Source organism: Vipera berus (genome assembly GCF_964194415.1).
Source record: "Vipera berus genome assembly, chromosome: 10".
Taxonomy (NCBI): domain Eukaryota; kingdom Metazoa; phylum Chordata; class Lepidosauria; order Squamata; family Viperidae; genus Vipera; species Vipera berus.
Window position 1 is genome coordinate 2246589 of NC_138213.1, and position 19888 is coordinate 2266476.

Consider the following 19888-nt stretch of genomic DNA (forward strand, 5'->3'; position numbering starts at 1 on the left):
AGTAACACAATAGTTTTGTACCAGGATCTGCTCATGTAGAATTGCCATCCCTCCCCAGCCCCCACATTGTGACTGATTAACAGCAGCTCAGAAGTGGGGAGGACCGAGTGTGCTTTCTACAATGGCACTGTCTTACAACCCATGTCAGATATGGTGAATTGCTTCTGTTTCGGTCCTCACACCCACTGTTTCCATACAGAAGCTTCTAGTTTGCACAACCTCAAAGAAAACGGAGATGAAAAGCAAGGTTAGACATTTAGTTGCTTATCAGAGGGATGTGTTGGCTTCAAAGGTGGATCTCAAAACACAACGTTGCATGTACAACAGTGCCTATGGGTCCCCAGACTCCCGACGTTATGGTCTTAAGGATTCTTCCCATGAAAACACCTTACTTCACCTATTCCCAAAGCAAGAAGCGGCTTCATTTATGGGTCTCTTTGCTTATACTGTTGAGTGAGACCCTGGGAGGCTGCCTTCCACCCTGGTCTTGACATTGCTACTTGTGGAAATGCAGTGCAAGCACCCGATAAACCGGTCCATGTTCAACCAATAAATAAATATTCTCCAAGTGCTCACTCAGTTGTGAAATAAGGAAGCTTAAAAGTCTCAGGTCCTGTTCTTGTTCCCTGACCAGTGCTGCCAAAAGGCCTACCCCTGCAAATTAATAACATATATGAATGGAATATCCTTGCAAAGAGCTTGGTGTGATAGTTTTGGACAGCAGACAATACAGAGTTAGTGATGACACCAGATTATCATCTTCCTACTGGACTCACCTCTGTAATCAAACAGCACCGATGCTGTTTCCTACTCTTCCTAACCCAGCCTGCTGTAAACCCAACATTTAGGGACCATTTGTCACAGTCACCTCTCCGAACCAAGGGGGATGCCACTCGCTTTTTCTGAACTGGGTAACAACTGCGTCCTGTTGCAATGATTCAAACCGTTCTCGCGAAGGTCCCGTGCCAAAATATGGGCCTGATTGTGAAAAGCTATAATCAACAATGTGTCACAGCTGTTGTTTGGGGTTATTATTAGTCTTACTCCCTCTGGCGCACTCAGGCTGGCTGTTGACCTTCCTTCTACAAACGGGAACACATTTGCTTTGCTAGCAATTCCCCCTCGGCACAAGGTTGCACGGTGTGGCCGTGGAGATCTAGCCTAGCGTCGTGGGCTGGCTTTGTTGCTCGGATGCCATGGTGCTGAGGTCAACTGGCGGGCTGAAGTCAGGAAAGGGAGCTGCTGGATTCAGGAGCCTTCATTTCGGACTAGGTCAAAGTGGCTACCTCAAGCCCAGGTTGTGTCTGCAGTGACAGCCGCTAACGGTTTCCAGAGCCGAAGAAAAATTGGCAGTGCCCTTTTGGAATCTTAGAAGGTAAACGTTTATTTTTGTATTTCCACCCATTCCTGGACCGGCTCATTCTCTGTTTCTCTCTCCCATCTATATAATGTAACAAGACCACCAAGCGTGCTTCTGTCTCTCCAACCCACAACATTCAATTCACATTTGTTGCTTTTTGTAAAAAGTTTCCCTGAGGTCATCCACCTAGTTCTCCCCCCCCCCCCGCCACCTCCAAACAGGAAACGGCTTTCAGATGTTTATATGTTGAAAAAAAAAGAAAAAGGAAAAGAAAATGTAAGACGGCTAATCTACCCATTTAACAGGCATTGGCAACTGGCAAAGTTCCCCCCCCTTTCCTGCCCCTTCCATGATATTAATAGCTTTTCCGTTCAAATTACATGTTCACTCAATAAGAGTCTCTGATCCAAAATATTGGATAACCCCCGTTTCCTTTTGGGACTGATTGGAGTTAGCCAAGCTATAAACTCAGGATTCAGATTAAAAAGGGAAAAAAAATAGGAAAACTTTTATGACTAAATTGCTGATCTTAAATAAATCCTTTTCCTTTCCTTTCCTTCCCTTCCCTTCCCTTCCCTTTCCTTTCCTTTCCTTTCCTTTCCTTTCCTTTCCTTTCCTTTCCTTTCCTTTCCTTTCCTTTCCTTTCCTTTCTTCTCTCTTCCTTTCCTTTCCTTTCCTTTCCTTTCCTTTCCTTTCCTTCCCTTCCCTTCCCTTCCCTTCCCTTTCCTTTCCTTTCCTTTCCTTTCCTTTCCTTTCCTTTCCTTTCCTTTCCTTTCCTTTCCTTTCCTTTCCTTTCTTCTCTCTTCCTTTCCTTTCCTTTCCTTTCCTTTCCTTTCCTTTCCTTTCCTTTCCTTTCCTTTCTTCTCTCTTCCTTTCCTTTCCTTTCCTTTCCTTTCCTTTCCTTTCCTTTCCTTTCCTTTCCTTTCCTTTCTTCTCTCTTCCTTTCCTTTCCTTTCCTTTCCTTTCCTTTCCTTTCCTTTCCTTTCTTCTCTCTTCCTTTCCTTTCCTTTCCTTTCCTTTCCTTTCCTTTCCTTTCCTTTCCTTTCCTTTCCTTTCCTTTCCTTTCCTTTCCTTTCCTTTCCTTTCCTTTCCTTTCTTCTCTCTTCCTTTCCTTTCCTTTCCTTTCCTTTCCTTTCCTTTCCTTTCCTTTCCTTTCCTTTCCTTTCCTTTCCTTTCCTTTCCTTTCCTGGTTTGTGTCCAAAATTAGCAGCATGTAGTCTGTTTCAAGTGCAGTTCAAGAAGATAATTTTTATTGATATATTTATATAGTGTTTACATTTACAACATATTGTTGGTTTCTTTGAATTTTTCAGGGGATAGACACTATCTCTAGCCTTGGGGTGTGGGGTTTTTTTCCCTCCAATCTTTCATCTTATCCTAACAAGTTTGTCTAGTAGTGACAAAAACAAACCAGCCACAGAGATATATTGTGGAATGGAGGAGATGGATTGATTATATCCAGAACAAATATGGGACTAAAAGGTTTCATTTAGCATTTGAATAAGTAGAGGATCTATATGATGTATAATTAGTTTGTAGTTATTTTATTATTATTTTGACGATGGAGAGTTAAAGTGCGATAGAATTTAATGTTTTATTGTTGTTAGCGTATTTTAGATTATGTCTATTTGTATTTTTATACCCTGTATTCAGCTCTGGGAAGTCGGGGAGGGGGAGGGTAGGGTAGGGAGGGGTTGGGGAGAGGGGGGGAGGAGGTTTTTTTTTTTTGTATTCAAAAATGTATTTTAAAACTTTTCAATAAAAAAAAACAAACAAACCAGCAAACACCAAATAATAGCTAGCCAATAACAACAAATTTGGCCAGTATCAATGTGACAAAATTTTGTGTCTTTTTTTTTTTAAAAGGAATATACCCAGATTTGTAGATGAACTAAACTGGAGAGTGATGGTGGGTTTTGTTTTTTTAAAACTGATTGTAAAAAGACAATAAAATAATGCCTCAAGCTGACAAATGCTTCTTTCTTTTAAAAATCTTTAAGTTATCAGCCACAGATCTTTTCCCCAAAGCTCAGCCTGTTTCTTGGAAGCTCTGTGCAACTTCTTGTAATCTAAAATATGCAGTTTAAGGATTTAACTAATACAACCAATCAATTAGCTTGCATTTTTAAAAGTCAAGGGATGACACTTCCCACCCATCCATTTCTTCTCTCCTTGACCAGCAGGCTTTGGAATGTCAAAGTTCTACCAACGTGGAAGTTTAATGGCATCCACAAATATATTGTAAAATATATATATATATATGGGCAAACGAAATGCGGGTGATATTTTTCAAATGAACACCTGGAAGGTGTAAATCAAAAATATTGTAAACACTTCAGAGGGAAACCCATGACAGAAACACTGGTGTGTTGTGCGATGCGGTCGATCATTCAGGAGAAGCTTAAATCGATAAATCAGACGGCAAACTGTAGACTAATAAACAGTTCTCCTAATGAAAAGGAGATATTCTCTGTGCGAGGAGACGAAACTTTTACTCTTTCCTACCCAAGAAAGCTGATATCAGGGTCAAAGAGACCACATTCTAAAGTCAGATTTTGATTAAGACTCCAAATGAATTCAAGGGATTCTTTTAAAACACTCACAAGCAAGGGAGAGGCCAGGTTGTTACACGCTTCACACTTTAAGAATCAGTGTGGGGTGGGAAACCATGTAGGACTTTGAACAAGATATTGTTGCAGAGAGGAGCTCCATTCCTCTTAATTTTGGAAGTCTTTCCCTTTTAGCGTTCTTACCGTTTTCCCCTTAATTTTTTTACTTATTTGTTTGCTAGCTTTATTTTCTGCTTTTTCTGGAGCGGTTCAGAATGGCCTTCCTAGTGCTCCTTCCCTCTGTTCTTCCTGGAATTATTTCTGCTAAGCTTTGGAAACTTCTGAGGCTAAATGTTAGGAACGAGGGATGTCTTTCTGCTTTCGTGGCCCTCCCTACCCCACGCACCCCAAAGATACTTTCAATCAATAGTCAACTCCTCTCTTCCTACAGATGCTCCTAAGCAGTCCTTCCCTGAGTTGTGATTTTTTTTTTAAAGAAAACCTATTTTTATTTTCTACAAATATTCTGACAAATTAATTAGTGCTTTTATTTTGAACTCCCCCCTCCAAAAAAGGAGGAAAGAAACAAAGACACCCCCCTCCTCATTGTTGCTGTGCAGAAGGGGGAAACTTGGAGATTGCATGAAGTCAGCTGGAGGAGATTGAAGTTGAGAAGGTTTGAGTTGAGAAAAGGAGACCAGGCAGAGACTCACGGTGGCTATTGTGTTCACAAAGCACACTCGATCAAGCTGAAACAATTCGAGTTGGTTGTGGCTTATGAGGCTGGGACTGCCAAGCCTTGTCTTTGTAAGGTGTGCAATTTTGACATAAGCTGAGGACACCCTGTGTAGAATTCTAATGTTGGAATGGCCACCAAGAACAACAGGAGGTGATATTTTGGTTGTTGGTTCATGCCTTAGACTTAGAATAACTTTATTGTCGCTTTAAATGTACACTAATCGACCTACATTAAAATGAAATTTCGTTGCATACAGCCCTCAAAGGGATTATCAAAAAAGGAGAATATTTGCAGCTCAGGGTTAACATGATGGCTCCTTGGTGCTCTCTGAGCTTGGGGGTTTTCTTGCAGAGGTTTCACGGCCCAAACGAGATACCATCGTCAACACTAGTTGTTCTTTATTATTAATAAAGTCCCTTTATTATATTTTACAAGTAACTCAGGATGGCAAGCCTGCCTAAAAAGGGCACACGGAATAGGAGAGAACGTTTCTGACATGTGCACAATGAGCTTGGGATGCACAGGAGAACTTTGCAGCTTGCCTTGGGTACCTAGGGCTATTTGTGATTTCCAGATGTGCCCCCCCCTGTTCCAAACAGCCAAGGTCTCTCGGCTGTCCCTTCATCAGACGGAAGCCTTTGCGTTCGCCCTGAGACAGTCCCCAAGAATTGCCATCCCCTCTTGCTTTCAGGTGTCAATCTATTGTTCTGATCGCGAACTTGGCGAGTTTTAAGATACGTAATATATAAGATTAGAGGCAGGAAACTTTAAATATTTACTTTTTAAATATATAGGCTGCCAGTTAATGTTAGGGGTAATCTAATGTAATTGTGGGTGTCATCTGGTTGCCGGATTCCCACATTCATTATGATAATAAATCTGCTTCTGGTTTTAGCATGCCTCTGAGCTTAGGCTGGCCTTAAAGATAAGGCAATATTTGGTTAAGAAAGAGGAATATTTCATTTCCCAAGGAGAGGCTTTTTTTTTAGGGTATTGGAAAGGTGTACAAAAAGGCTGCTTGCTCCAGTCTGAGAACCGGACACCGCTTGAAAAATAATGAAGAAAATTGGTCGTACAGATACTCCTTGATTGAGCCCAAAATTTCTGTTGCTAAGCAGGACATTGGCTAAGTGACTTTCGCCTCATTTTGCCACCTTGCTTGGCAAGGTTGTTAAGTAAATCATTGCAGATGTTAGGCGATTCACACGGTTGTTAAATGAATCCAGCTTCCCCGTAGACTCTGCTTGTCGGAAGGTCACCGAAGGGGATCACTTGACCTGGGGACACTGTGCAACCCTCATAAATGGGAACCAGTTGCCAGCATCTGATTTACGATCACGTGACCCTGGGGATGCTGCAACGGTTGGAAGTGTGAAAAACGGTCGCAAGTCACTTTTTGAAGTGCTGTTGTAACTTGGAATGGTCACTAACCGAACGCTTGCAAGTTGAGAGCTACCTGTTGTTTTGTTTTTTTTTTAGTTTGGAGAACAATGGAGAGGAACAAGGAGACCTAAGTAAGCCTTGTAAAACTCTGGCAGGTGAGAGAGGTTGAGACTGGCTCTGTTCTTCTGTCTGTCTCTCCATCTCTCTCCATCTAATTACCTGTGTCTCTTCTGCAAGCCACATTTGCAGAAGCAGAAGCCACACCCATATCACGCATGGGATCAATACAGGTCCTGTAATTCCTGCATTTGAACAAAGATGTTATGGTGTCCGTGAGATTATCTACCCTCCTTCCCATGGACGCATGGGTCATCTAACTAATCTATTTAGGTCCCCCCTCCCCTCCTATAAGATTTTTAGCCAGGCACCATAACTGACCCTCAAAAGGTTCAAGAAAGATAAGAGAGGGTTCCCCCCCACCCCCGGCTTTTCACAAAAAAATAGTAAACCCGTGGAATTTGCTGCCTCTCCATGACTTCAAAGCTTCCGGGTTTTAGAGCAGTCTATCCCTGAATAAGGCTGGATGGAGAGTGGAGTTTCTTACTTTTATGGATCTCCAGAAACTCTTTTTAGGAAGAATTAGGGAGGGGGGGCAAAGTATATCTGGAGGGGCTAAGCCAAAAATTCTGCCGCTTTTGATTGCTAGATGCGTATACATACATAGATCGTATAGTTTCGAATATTTTAAATATTTGGTCTAGTGGTGAAAGCAGCAGGCAAGAGTTCTAGTTTCGCCTTAGACATGAAAGCCACCTGGGTGACTTTGGCCCCATCACCAGGAGACAGTGAGTTCTAGTTCCGCCTTAGACATTCTTGTTTTATTGTTTTAAATCCTTTGTCCCTAGTGTCTTGAGCGCTTTGTAAGGAAGCGGCCTTCTCAGTGAAATAAAGGGGGGGGGAAATGAAAGCATAATATGACATGAGAACTAGCTTTCTATTAAGCTGTAAAGTATAATCTAGTATAATGCTAAAACTGCTTGAAGCTGTAGGACTAAGTTCCTCAAACGGTTTCTTTCATGACTCAAAACCACTTAATCAGAAAGTCCTTATTTAAAGGTCCCTGTTGTGATTGGGTCATGGGTTCGTGCGTCGTTATCCAAAGAAAAGCCACATTTACCTAATTTTGGGGTCATTTACTCAGAGTTGGGAAACACTGGCGCAGGGGCTGTTTCACCTCACAGTGACTTCCTGAACTTAGCAACCGAATTAACATCCTGTTCAAGAACAAACAACCTGCAAAACAAAGCAAAGATCCGTCCTTGCATGACACATGAGAAAAGATGGGTGCAATTAGTCATTTCGTTTCTGGAAAGTGGCTTCTTGAGGATCGCCCACACATCCCCCAAAAAATCCTCTCTTTTCCTTGAAATTCTGATGGAATCTATGACGTTAATTCACAAAGTTATGGGGATAGTTGGAAAGAACGTCAAGTTGTATCATAAAGATGGGCAATAGAAAAGGACTGGTTCAGCCATTAATGACTAGCTACACGAGCCTCCCCCAACCTGGAACCTTCTAGAAGTGTGGGACTTCAATATTTAAGTGTAGCTGACACAGGCTGGAGAAGTCCAAACTTTCAAATAGCAAGACCCTGAGACATTTTACTGATTGATGGAAACAACATTTTTTATTTTTTTATTTTTATTTTAATCCCATTTATATCCCGCCCTTCTCCGAAGACTCAGGGCGGCTTACAATTTAAGCACAAACCAATGTGCTTAGCAGTAGCCTTCATTCTATGTATATGCCTGCTTATTAGGGCTTTCACACACACCCCAGCGGCATGGAGAGGTAGAGCTGAAGACCATCTGAGCTGCCTCAAACTGGGGAAAAACTCATCAAATGTGACTAAATTAGAGTCCTAAGAAAGCCACCAAGCTCAGAGAGCACCAAGGACCCCAGCATTCTCCTCCTCCTCCTCCTCCTCCTCCTCCTCCTCCTCCTCCTCCTCCTCCTCCTCCTCCTCCCCTTCTAGCAGTGATGATGCTACCTAGTTGGGTCATGAAATGTCTGCAAGAAAGCCATCAAGTTCAGAGAGCACCAAGGACCCCAGAGTTCAACTGAGCTACAAATATTCTCTTCTTTTGGAAAAGACAGCTCTTTCTAGAAATTGGAATCCTATTAAAACTGAATTCAGAAATTAGAATGAAGGCTGCACATGGACCCAAATGGTGCAAGTTGCTTGGCTCAGCATTTGAGAAAGAGTAGATGTCGGGATTTATCAAATCCAGAGCAAAGAAATAGGGAGAAACAGGCAACATCCATGCTCAGAAAGAAACCCTCTGCCCTCCCACCTGCAACCTATCCTGCCCTTTAATTAGCTCCTTAATTGTAACGAGCAGAGGCTGCCCCAACACGGGCTGGGCCCCTTTTGCCGAGATGGCGTCCTCTGTCTGACCACGGTATCTTTACGAAGCTGAGATTTCTCAAGTTACTAATTCTCCTGATGGTGTCATGGTGCAAAAGGCAGTCATTCCTTTTCTTGAGAAACGACATTCTTCACATCATTCCTGAACAATTTTGTGGTAAACCGACTCATATTCATCTCAGCCAGTGATGCAGTCAGGCTATCACATAAATCTGGAAGGAGATGGATTGATAAGTGTTGCCTTTAAGCTTGTTTATCAGATTAGTGTTCCTGCTTCTGCAGATTTGGGAGAGCAGTGTGTGTGTGTGTGTGTGTGTGTGAGAGAGAGAGAGAGAGAGACAGACAGACAGACAGACAGACAGACAGACAGAATGAATGTAAAAGGAAGCCATCATTACGGTTAATTTAATCTCTGCAAGGGACTTTTTGGGGGGATTTAATTTGTTTGCCTCTTGTAAATCCCTACTGGACTGCATAAGTGGCTTTAAAACTGTTGGGAAACCATGCAAAAAAACCAAAAACCATAAAAAAGAGGGTGTGTGTGTGTGTCTTCCGGAACAGAGAAGAACACTAAAAGTTGCAGGCATGTTTCAGCTACCATACGTCACTAAACTGATGCAATGAAGAAGACAGAGGAAACATTTCCAAAAATTATCTCCCTTGCTTTGGGTTCTGAGTCCCTTCCTGCCCAAGAATCCACTCTTCATTCTTTTGTGTGTGTGTGTGTGTGTGTGTGTGTGTGCGTGTGCGTGTGTAATTTTTGGGTTTTGTACACATGCAGTTTGGGGCGAAGGGAGGCCTGGGGGCATGCATGGACCAAAGTCAAGAGGATGAATTTGATCGTGTGGTTATAGCTATCACTTTACATCAGGGCTCTCCAAACTTGGCAATTTTTAAGGTTGGATACCCCTGCTTTGCCTCAAAATGTGCATGCACACCTGGGCATAAGAAAGCCAATTATAATGCAATTTTGTTTGAAACTGGGGTTTCTTCTCAAAAACCTGCAGGGGGCAATTGGGGAACAGGGTGCTTACTGGTTCTTTGTTACTCATACTTATCGGGGCATTTTTTCAAAGCAAATCTTACCAGCTTGATTATCAATACCTATGGGAATACCTAAATAGGTCAGTAGCTAACCAGGTTTGGCTAATTCTCCTTCTCCTCCTTTCCCTTCCCCTTCCCCTTCTCCTCCGACAGCTTGTCCCGAAGAGACAGAGACCAGCCCTGTTTCTATCTCTGAACTCAAACACATTTCCCCCAAACATCTGGAATAAACAGACCAATGCAGGCTTGGAGACTTTAGTGTATCGGGCATCCAATCACCAACCTACAGTAGAGAGATTCAACCAGGAGGGCTTTGACCCCTTGAACGGATGCTGGGTGGCCAACAACCCCCCCCCCCCACACAACTCACAAGCCTTCCATCATTATTGGAAGGACGGCACAAAAGGTGGGAAGGCAACAGAGTCTTCAAATCCCATGTAATTTGAACATCGTGAAGACCCCCAAGTTCTTCTAGCATCTGTCTGGATATGTCTATCACAGGATTCCTATCCTCCTCGGGCACAGATTGGTGTTTCAGTGTTTCAGCTGCCAAAGAGGGAATGCCAAATATTTGTCTGCCTTGACAAGATGGATCATCGCTCCCAGTAACGGTGGACCCAGAGATGGCTGGTTGGCAGCCAACGCTGTAATTATTGGTCCCTGGGAGATTAATAAGTGACAGCCACTAGCCTGGTGTGAGTTGGCCACCTTCCTCTCCCCCCCCACACCCGCCCCAATTCCTGCTGAACCCTGCTGGAATGTGTGGGGGCTTTGCCAAGTCCGATGCATTTCATTGGGGAGTGGGCAGGGAAATTTCCAACTGAATTATAGGTCCCCAGGTATATAAAAATAGCCAGCCTGGAAAAATAAAAATCAAGAACTCCCAGCTAATTATCTGAAAGCGAGAAGACTGAAGGGCAGAAAAACTGCTTGGGGATGTTAACTTAAAACCCCATTTCAGGCAGCTGGTTGAAAAGGAAACTCCAGTAAAATGTTCCGCTCAAAATGAAGCAACCATGGGGGATTTCGTTTGTGGACCGTGGAATCTTTTAATTTGCTCGCTTGTCTCTCTCTTAGAAGCAACCGCAGGATTCTTACACCGCAGCAAGGACGGTGGGTGGCTGATTCTTCCTTTGCCACAAATATCTTCCCCCTAAGGCTGTAAATTAAAAGCATTTCAGTCTGTTTATGGCTCTAGTCCTCATCTAACAAAGCTTAGGGTTTTGTTGTGGTTCACGAAAATGGCTTTGCCACTTGCCAGGTTGAAAAAATGTGACTCAGTATAGAACCTTTTCCTTCCCCATCGTCTTCTCTTGAGAACCTTGTCTGGGGCTGCACAGAACTCCAGATCCCATTTGTGCAGGGATACTGTAGTTCTCAGAGCTGTTCTAGATGGTAACTGGGAGTTTTGGTGCTAATACATTTGGAGAATCACAAGTTCCTGGACCTTCTGGTTTGAAGATCGAACTTGGGGATTTTTGTACGTATAACAGAAAGTGTTCTGCTTTGATAGGCTTTGGATCTACCAAATGGAATATATCTGGTAAATTCCCAAAGAGAATGAAATTTTATGTGGCCAGACTTGGTTTTTAATCAGCTGTTCTCCCAGCTTTGATGAGTCTTGATGAGCTTCTTTGTACTTCAGCTCTTTAAAGTAAACATTGCGTTTTATCTACTGAAGTTTTCTTTGTGTTTTTTTTAAAAGAAAAACTGGAATGTCTTAAAAAGCATTTCAGTTCTGCATATTTGGATGCCTCAAACCCTGTCTTCTAAGCTGCATGGGCAGCAGACAAAATGATTTTAGAGACCTTGAAAAAATCAGCTGGAGAGCCCCATAAGGCTTGGAAGGGCAGGCGTGGGGGTGCCGACAGACAGCGCTGTCTCCAGAAAAAGTGGGCAAGGCCCAAAGGAAATTAGAAGTGATTTATTTATACATTTATTTGGGGAGTCTTTGGTGCTTTCTTAGCTTGATTGTTGGTTTGCAGATATTTCATTACCTGGCTAAGTAGCATCGTCAGTGCTAGAAGGGAGAGGGGATTTTGAAGAGGAGGAGGGGAGGAGGAGGATTGTGGGGTCCATGGTGCTCTCTGAGCTTGGTGGTTTTGTTGCAGACATTTCATTCCCAACTAGGCAACATTATCAGTACTAGAAGGAAGTGGGGTTTGCAGAGTGGAAGAGAACTGTGGGGTCCTTAATGATCTCTGGGCTTGGTTGTTGGCTTACAGACATTTCATTACCCAACTAGGTAACTTCATCAGTGCTCTAGGTTGGAAAGTTAAAATAAAATAAAATAAAGCGAAATAAAACCAACAGAACATCCTAGGAAGCTATGCAAATTGTCCCCGCCAAGCCTACAGGGGCAATAGGGTTTGATTTTACATTTTAGACTGAACGATCGCAGTTACAAACCATTGAGACACATTTTCAGTTTGCTTGAGTCAAAAGGCAGGGGAGGTTAAGTCAATGTATGCATGTATGTAAATAAATAAATAAAAATGGGTGGAAACATTCTGCCTGGACATTGACCGATCCTCATCCTGGTGGGATTGAACAAACCAGCTATCTGGATCTGGATAAAAAACCTGACACATCTTGCCCGGAGGAAGCGGAAACATGACAAAAGTTTAAATGTGGTTTGAACCCGGGGTTCCAATTGGCAACGGAGCTAAGAGCCATGACTCAGTCAAAGCTGATCCAAGGTTTCCCAGAGTCTGTGATCAGAGAAATTAATCACTTCATGCTGTGTTGAACTGTTGCTTAATTCTGGAGGGTCTTTTAGCTATTGGTATATACTGTCTTGATTGAGGGCCCAGTTTAGACAGATTCCCCAATGTAAGTTTAATGAGAGCAGCAGCGTTGCGTCTGATTCTTTCCACGCAAGAGACTGTGTGGCTTGAGGTCAAGTGGGACACATCACAGTTACTCAGCCTCTTTGTTGATCCTTGGAAAGGACAGGTCTCCCTCCCCTGCTCCCCAGTTCAACAGAAATCAGATTCCTTCTTTCACATTCTGTAGGCATCTGAGGCATGCCTTCCGTTCCGTTGCTGGAGGAATGTGGGCAGAATCCAACTGGATCTCTCCCTTTACTGATATCTGCATGAATGGGGCTGTCCTTATGTCCAAGAAGGAGGTGGTAACGTCTGAGGACATGGATCGGACGAAAGTCACATGCCCTTTAAACAATTCCAGCCAGAGCTCCCATTCCCTTGTAAGCTTGGGAGGACTGGTCTGTCTCAGCCAATGCACGTTCATGCATGGAAGCTGAGATCACGTCAAGAACCGTGGGCATATTCTCACCATATAAGTGCACAAACATTGTGAGAAAGTCGCGGTTGCCAGCTTGGCATTGGGGGGCACCTGGCGTCTTGCAGCCGGCAGGAGAGATCATTCATCACAGGGTGGCTTTCTCTGGTCCCTTTCTGCAGAAATTGAAAGGATTAGAGAGAACAGGATGATGAAGGAGGGGTTATTTCTCAGGCAAAAGGAGGAGGAGGAGGAAGGGGGGAGGAGGAGGAAGGGGAGGAGGAGGAGGAGGAGGAGGAAGAAGAGGAGGAGGAGGAAGAAGAAGAGGAGGAAGAAGAAGAGGAGGAGGAGGAGGAGGAGGAAGAGGAGCAGGAGGAAGAGGAGGAAGAAGAGGAGCAGCAGGAGGAGGAGGAGTTCAACCTGATTCATTGAGACAATTGAAATCCATCCATTGCTGAGACCTTAGAGAGAACATTACAACTACAGAGCTATACATTTAATGGCACAGCATACAAGTTTAATGAATTGTTATTCTTACTTATTATTATAGCCCTGTGGGAGTCAGCCAGTGTACAATTTAATAGCATAATTAATTAATATAATGATTAATAATAAATAAACCCAGCCTGTTAACCTTAGGCTGGCAATCACTCCAGAACAGGATTGTTGCAAAGCTAAAAATGGATATTCCTCATGGAACATCAGGGGTGACAGCAGGGTCTGGTCAAAAAAGTCAAGATGGCCACTCTAAGCCTTGCACCCCTCATTGTGCCACTCTCCATTCGTGAAAAGATGCAGATCTTTCATCTACTTCCAGGTAAAGAAAATGCATAGCATCCTTCATCCTCTTTGATTTTTCTTTTAGATTATTTCCACATTGATTTCTCCTCCTTACCCTGATCTAGCTTCTCCCTGGATTTCCTACGTGCAAAAACAAGACGAAAGAAAAAAAACAAAACCACTTGCTAGGAAAGATGGACGACAGGGGAGGATTTCGCAGAACACTCTGAGACCCACACACGTTGGATCCTAGTTTAAGATGCTGTTTCTTAACTCCAACACCCAAAGAGGTCCTGAAACCTGCCTATGTAACTCAATCTTCAACTTCAGGGTGAGTTCCTCTTAACCTCCTTTTATAACATGCACTGTTTAGTATAATTGGATTATCGATAATCCTCGAGTTTAGCCATCCCTCCATAAAGGTTAATACCCTAGATTGAGCCCATAAGAAGGAGAGAAACTAAACTCTCCTGTACGCCTGTATAAAAAAAAATATTATCCGTACGAGCAACTTAAATAGTCTGAGTGTCGATGAAACCGGCACAGATTTTTCCTCCTTTTTTAAAAAAAAAAGTAGGACAAAACTCTAGACAAGGAACTGAAATCAGATGGAAACTTAACTTCTAAAGGGAAGGATTCGGCCATGTATTTTAAAGCAGGCTTTCTATATTTGTAAAGATACAGACCTGAAACAGAAGCTTCACATTTTCCAAAGCACAGACAGTAGGTTGAAGATAAATTCAATTTTTTAAAAGAGTAAATATGAATGTATATTATCCCAGTCTTTCCTTTGGGTGCAAATGCTGTTCCAGATTGGCACAATAATACAGGCATTATCAGAGATACTATGGGTGCATTTCCAGACTAACACAATAAAATGAATATTGCCATAGAGCAAGTCATATAAATTCCACGACATATAAAAGCTTTGTTTATTGTAGTCTATTAAGTGTGCAACAGCATTAGGTTTTTTTTTTTTTAAAATGTACATACCTTAGTTGAAAAACGGTAGCAATTTTGGATGGCTAAAAAAATTGCTAATCGTCATCTGAGCTTTCCGTGAGTCCTAATCTCTTTTGCTGGTGGAAGGTCTTGTTAAAAAACCCCTCACAATCTCTGCAAAGCACAATAAAAGCAGGTGTGCCTGAATCCAGCATAATGGATTGTGTGCTAGATCTTGATTGATGAAGATAGACCTTGATTAATGACTCTAGGACATGGCTGGCTTGGGACCTGGTCCTAAGTTATAAAAACAGTTAGGGTGGTGTTGATGGAGCATGTTGGGTTAATCTGGCCATAAAAGTTGAGAAGCCATGGTTGATGGCAGCTTCATGTCTGCAGAGGGGGTTAATTCAACAAACTGCAGTTTAAGCAAATCACAGCTTAGTGTAAAACACAAAACGGGCCTCTCATTCCCTCGTTTACTTCACAGAGTTGTTTTGAAGATTTTTTTTCTTTTTCTTTTTAAGGTATCCATTTTCTCCATCTGAGTTTCTTGGATTGAAGAGATTCAGTCCTCGGGGGTGAGACACTGGGCACATTAAGTCATCGTAAACATCTGGTTTTAGTTTGGTTGGGAACCAGCCTGGGGGGCAATGAACAACGACAACTTTATGTGATCTATTATTATAGTTGTACCATTAAACCAATTGGAGAGAGTTCTCAAAGCACCAGAAGGAAACTTCTTGTCCTCAAGGCTACTTTGTCACTTCTCTAACCACCTGGGTTGACCCCAAGTGCCAGGGGTGTAATGCTAAAGGGAGAATGTCTCTCTCTCCTCCCCCCCTCATGTTCTGGGCCAGCCACCACTATCCAGTAACACCCCCCCCCAGAACATGGAGCTTGACCAGAAATGTTTCACACAGTCTGTTGCTCCAGTGGTGTGGGGTGCAAATTGGACAATCACTGTACCAATAAAAGAGAATCTTGGTAGCTCTGGGTTGAACTGTGGGGACCTTGGTGCTCTCAGAGCTTGCTGGTTTTCTTGCAGATGTTTCATGACCCATCTAGGAAACATCATCAGTGCTGGAAGGAAGAGGGATGTGAGGAATGGAGGAGGAGGAAGAGGAGGAGGAGGACGATGACTTTGGGATCCTTGGTGCTCTCAGAGCTTGGTGGTTTTCTTGCAGATGTTTCATGACTCGACTAGGCAATATCATCAGTACTAGAAGGAAGAGGGATGTAAGGAATGGAGAAGGAGGAAGAGGAGGAGGAGGAAGAGGAGGAAGAGGAGGAGGATAACGATGACTATGGGATTCTTGGTGCTCTCTCAGCTTGGTGGTTTTCTTGCAGAGTTTCATCACCCAACTAGGGAACATCATCAGTGCACTGCTGAGTAATGAAACGTTTGTGAGAAAACAACCAAGCTCGGAGAGCAACAAGGACTCCACAACCACAACCTTACTCTTCTCTGTCCCCCTGCTGGTTTGGGGCCACAGATTCAGGAATTGCATGTATCTCTACAGGTCAGGCTTGGGTGGATAATAATTCTGATCCCCCAGGTTGGCCTTTCTAGCTTAAGTCTTATTAAAAACAAAAAACAAATCCAACTGATAACCTAGCATGACGATGCAAGAACTGAGTGAAGGATGATTTATCCAAAAGTCCATGGTTTAGTGCAGGGCTCTCCAGATTTGGCAACTTTAAGACTTGTGGATTTCAACTCCCAGAATTCCCCAGCCAGAAGTCCACAAAGTTCTTAAAGTTGCCAATTTTGGACACCACAGGCTAATGTGATGCAAGAAAGCTGGTAGTCGATTACTCAATGGATCTTGGTAAAATGTGGTGAAAGGACCAATTAGAGATAGTTTTCCCCCCACTAGATTATGGTCAGAATCACAGCTGGTTAACCCAGCAATGTAGACCAGGCTAGGCAGCCAAAGACACCCAAACTAATATTGCATTTATTATAAGGTTATACTAATACACTCTTGCACATCTGAATGTTCTCTTCAGCATCAACTAATCATCTTTATGGCAATATGAAAGTCGTGAAGTTTGGCCTATGAAGTTAGCAAAGCCTGGGGATAAAATAGCCTAAGCTGGTTGTTTTCACCCTCTTTTCAGAATAACAGAAAAGTATAACAGAGTTGGAAGGGACCTTGGAGGTCTTCTAGTCCAACCCCCTGCTCAGGCAGGAACCCCAATACCATTTCAGATAAATGGTGGTCCAGTCCTTTCTTAAAAACCTCCAGTGACGGAGCACCCACGACTTCTGGAGGCAAAGCTGTCTCTCTGGTTAATTGTTCTCACTGTTAGGAAAGTCCTCCTTAGTTCTAACTTGCTTCTCTTCTTGATTAGTTTTCATTCACTTTTCAAGCCAACCTGGATTCAGATAATTCCACTGGTTTGTTAAAAACGAAATACAACTGCGTTTGGCTTGGACTGGGAGAATTTTGCTAATTCTACATCCTCTTCCTATGAATCGAGGTAATCATTTCAAATCCGCTCAGTTATTGCTTGAAAACATTCTATGGATGGTTTGATTGAATGCTGGCTGAGAGGCAGATTGACTGCAAGGGAACTCAAAGCCGAAGTTTAGGCCAGTATTTATTGTTGCGGCAGCTGAACACTGATGTAGTATCCTACGCAGGAGCCAAAACACCCCCTTTCTTTTAAGCTGCCCCCCCTCCCCATTGCAGTGCAAATTCCTGTTATGCATAATGTATTATGAACTACGGTTTGTGGATAATGTTTCCCTTTATGAACTACTTTATGGTTCTTTATTCCCATTATTGACCTCAGATTTAAATACATCTCAGAAGAAAGAGGCAATGTGTGGCGAAGAAGGATTGCTTCATAAATAGGCTGAAAGAGAAACCCAGAACATCGGGTGGTGGTGGGGGGGACCACAGGTCCTTTGGAAAAGAAATACTCCCAGGTTTTGTTGGAGAAAAAGGTCCTTTGGAGTTGTTGGGAAGAGTTAAGAGAAGTTTTCAAACCATTGTCACTGCAATAGGAAGGAAGGGAGGGAGGGAGGGAGGGAGGGAGGAGGGATTGAGGGAGAAAGAAAGAGAGAAATAAAGAGGAGGAGGGAGGGTGGGATGGAGGAAGGAAGGAAGGAAGGAAGGAAGGAAGGAAGGAAGAAAGAAAGAAAGAAAGAAAGAAAGAAAGAAAGAAAGAAAGAAAGAAAGAAAGAAAGAAAGAAAGAAAGAAAGAAAGAAAGAAAGAAAGAAAGAAAGGGGAAGGGAAGGGAAGGGAAGGGAAGGGAAGGGAAGGGAGGGAGAAAGCAGGGAACAAAATAGAGGAGGGAAAAAAATTTCAAAATCCAGCTTATGGAAGCTGGACCTCTGTAGATTCACAGGCAGCATCTTAACAGCTATTGTTCATCAGTTGCATTTCTCTTTTAAAAAAAGTTACTGACACTTGTATATAATGACTCAGGTCAGAAACAGTTCACTGGTTTAATTGAGATTTAACATTTAGACATCAATCTTACCTTTGCTTCATTGCAGAGTGATTTCTACCATCAGTTCCTTACTCGGATTAAGAGTTATGGGGCTGGGGTTTTACCCCTCCCACTTTATATTATGCTGCAAATAAAGTTTCGAGAATCCTCCCCATTGTCCCTGAGTTAATTTGTAAGAGGTGGGGCTGCATCCAATTTTTCCTTAAGGTTTAGGGGATGAAGTGCTGACCTTCGCTCCTTCCGACGTGATCTAAAAACCTATTTGTTTGAACAAACCGGCCTGGTCTGATGGGTTTTGGTTTTAATTATTGTTTTAATGTAATTTATTTTTGCATTTGGGCACAAGGGTTTAATTTGTTTTTAATTTTCGTATTTTGGGTATTTTGTACTTATGGCCCTGTTCACCGCCCTGAGTCCTTCGGGAGAAGGGAGGTATACAAATAAATAAATAAATAAATAAATAAATAAACAAACAAACAAACAAACAAATAAATAAATAAATAAATAAACTCTTTAGATCTTAGAAAGGCAGAGAAAACACTCTGGATTGACTCAGAGGCTAGCTGGTTTCTTTCGGTATCCCGAAAGTGATAAAGAACAAATTTTAAGGTCAACGCAAATCAAATAAACGTGGGAAATATTACCCCCATCCCTAGCCCTGCCAAAATTCTGGTTTGATGCTTAGGGGTTCTTTTTTGCTTTGTTTTTAAATCATCCAGAATTTAGTTTTTCATCTTGACAAAGCCAGATTGCCCAGATCTGAGACGTGGGGTGGTGGGAGGGAGGGGGGGCACAGTGGGGTGGAAAAGGGGAGACAAAATTAAAATTAAAACAAGGGCAAATCGCTGCAGTCCTCAAGCGGGTCCCAAGAGCAGTCCTGCTCGACGTGAGATGAACTGATGGTGAACAAGCCAGGACTGTGTGGTGTACTTTTAACCTAGTTCGACCTCGGCCGTTAGAGGTTAATTTTAAAGGTCAGGAGAATTATTTCGAGGTATAGAGGCTGGCGCCCGCGAGAGCATTACCCCAATTTGCAAAGAGACCTGGACCCTCCCCGTCTATTTCCTTTTCTGCAGGCAAATTAGATAACCTTGGGACAGACATAATGCCCTCGGAGACTCTGACGTTGGTCTTGCTTACCACATTTCAGAGGGTTTACTTACCCGGGGAACGTGGGGGGGGGCAAAATACTACGCTGGTGACATGGAAGACATTTGGAAAGGAAATTGTCCGTTCTTTGAGATGGGCACTCAAGATCATCTATTTTCAAGGGGTGGGTTGCTATTTTGCGTTTTCCTTCACTTCTGAATGTTACATAGTGCCCAAGTGTTGCTCCAAAATGAATATTCTGCTAACTGAAGACTTTCCCCCCCCAATCTATCCTTCCTTCCTTCCTTCCCTCCCTCCCTCCCTCCCTCCCTTCTTTCTTCCCTCCCTCCCTCCCTCCCTTCTTTCTTCCCTCCCTCCCTCCCTCCCTTCTTTCTTTTCCTTCCTTCCTTCCTTCCTTCCTTCATTTTGGGAGGAATTTCTTCTTATTAATTCCAATGATTTAAGCCGTTGGGAAACCGCAATAGATCTGCTAATCTTTAAGGTGTTCCAGGATATTGAAATGAGATCGAGGAATGGGTCACCTGACTCTTGCATTCTACCTGGCTCACCTGCAAAATAGATTGGGACAGGCTGTCCAAAATTCAAATTGAATTATAAACTTTGTAATTATTTTTGCTCTTGTGACCAAGAGTATGTTTTTAATCCTCTTTTTCATTGAATCAACTCTATTTCTTATAAGATTCCTTGACAATGGTTGAGCTTTATTTTATTTCATTAACTATTGAGCACCCTGGGTTGAACTTATTCTCCAAAAGCACCAGAAGGCAGGACAAGAAACAATGGATGGAAAGTAACATCAAGCAGAGAAGCAACCTGGAATTAAGGAGAAACTTCCTAACAGTGA

The 19888-nt window shown here is 42.8% G+C and overlaps 1 long non-coding RNA gene across 2 annotated transcripts; it reads left to right on the forward strand.

The window, feature by feature from the left end:
* The first annotated feature begins 1099 nt into the window (after nt 1-1099).
* LOC308672661 lies at nt 1100-18077 on the forward strand. Of its 2 annotated transcripts, none has more exons than XR_014027467.1 (4): nt 1100-1375; nt 13612-13857; nt 16827-16955; nt 17981-18077. It is a non-coding gene; the product is annotated as an uncharacterized lncRNA (long non-coding RNA). The 2 variants fall into 2 exon arrangements; XR_014027468.1 differs by having other exon boundaries at nt 13652-13857.
* The last annotated feature ends 1811 nt before the right edge of the window (nt 18078-19888 follow it).